This window comes from Ursus maritimus, assembly GCF_017311325.1.
Source record: "Ursus maritimus isolate PB19 chromosome Y unlocalized genomic scaffold, ASM1731132v1 scaffold_Y6, whole genome shotgun sequence".
Classification (NCBI taxonomy): Eukaryota; Metazoa; Chordata; class Mammalia; order Carnivora; family Ursidae; genus Ursus; species Ursus maritimus.
In genome coordinates, this window is record NW_024423339.1 from 67599 (window position 1) to 68909 (window position 1311).

The following is a 1311-nucleotide window of genomic DNA, read 5'->3' on the forward strand; positions in this document are numbered from 1 at the left end:
ACTGGGATATAAATCAACCAATATACTCAATATATAAATACTGGCATTTAAACCCAAGTGTGTGTGTGTGTGTGTGTGTGTGTGTGTGTGTGTGTGTAAAATTATAATAAAGTTAAATACTGGATACCCATTGATAACCACAGGGTGAAGTGGTCTTTTACTATGAATAGTTTTTTTTTTTTTTCTTGGAGAGGTGCTGATGAAGAGGGCAGACAGAATCTTAACCAGAATCCACACCCAGCTTGGAGACTTAGGTGTGGCTCCATCTCACAATCCTGGGATCAGAACCTGAGCATAATTCAAGAGTGGGATGCTTAACCTACTGAGCCACCTAGGCATCCTTGGGTGGAATTTTACTTAGCTCCAATTTCTGGAAGGAATCCACCCAAATTTTGAAGGTTTGTTGTTCTAAACCTAAAAGAAAAGTGTGTACGATACTGAATTAAAATTATATAGCAATCTGATCTTTTAATGTTTTAGATGGTCCTTAAACTCACATATTCAGTACTTCTGCCTAGGCCTTAAACTCATATAACTCAGTACTTCTGCCTATTAAACCAGAAAAGATTTTTTAACATCATTTTGACTCATTTCAACAAATTCCTTAATTTTTCATGTTTCTTTTTTTCTTATTGCTCTAGAAGACTATGTTATGATTAATTGGTCCCTTAAATAATGGTCTAGACAATAATATTGTTTCATACTAAGGAGATAGGGAAGTATGGTGAGCCTAAATCTGCTGATTTCTGAAAAATATTGGTTTGTGATATGTCTACACAGAAAACTCAATTATGTATTCTAATAGAATAGTGTAAAAGCATTTTTGTAAATAGTACAAGGTCCACTTGGCCAGAAAGGTGGTAAATGTTGGTTTGTGACAGAATGTATCACTAGCACTTCAAATGAGGATTAAAATCAAAACAAAAGTTAATTCAGTACAAAGGAACAGTCTGAATTACCTGTTACTTGTTTTCTCTTATTTTTCAATTGACATAATTGACAATTTTTATTGATATGTAATTGACATGTCAAATTATGTGGTTCAAGTGTATACTATCATGATTTGATATATGTACAGATTGTAAAATCAAAATGATCACCATAATAATTCTAGTTAACATCTATCCCACACAACTATTAATTTTTTCTTGTGTTGAGAACTTTTAAGATATTCTCTCTTAGCAACTTTCAAATATGCAATACAACATTATTAACTATACTGACCTTGTTATACATTACATTCCCATGACTTATTTTATACTAGAAGTTTGTACCTTTGGATCATTCTCACGTCTCTCACCCCATTCCTCA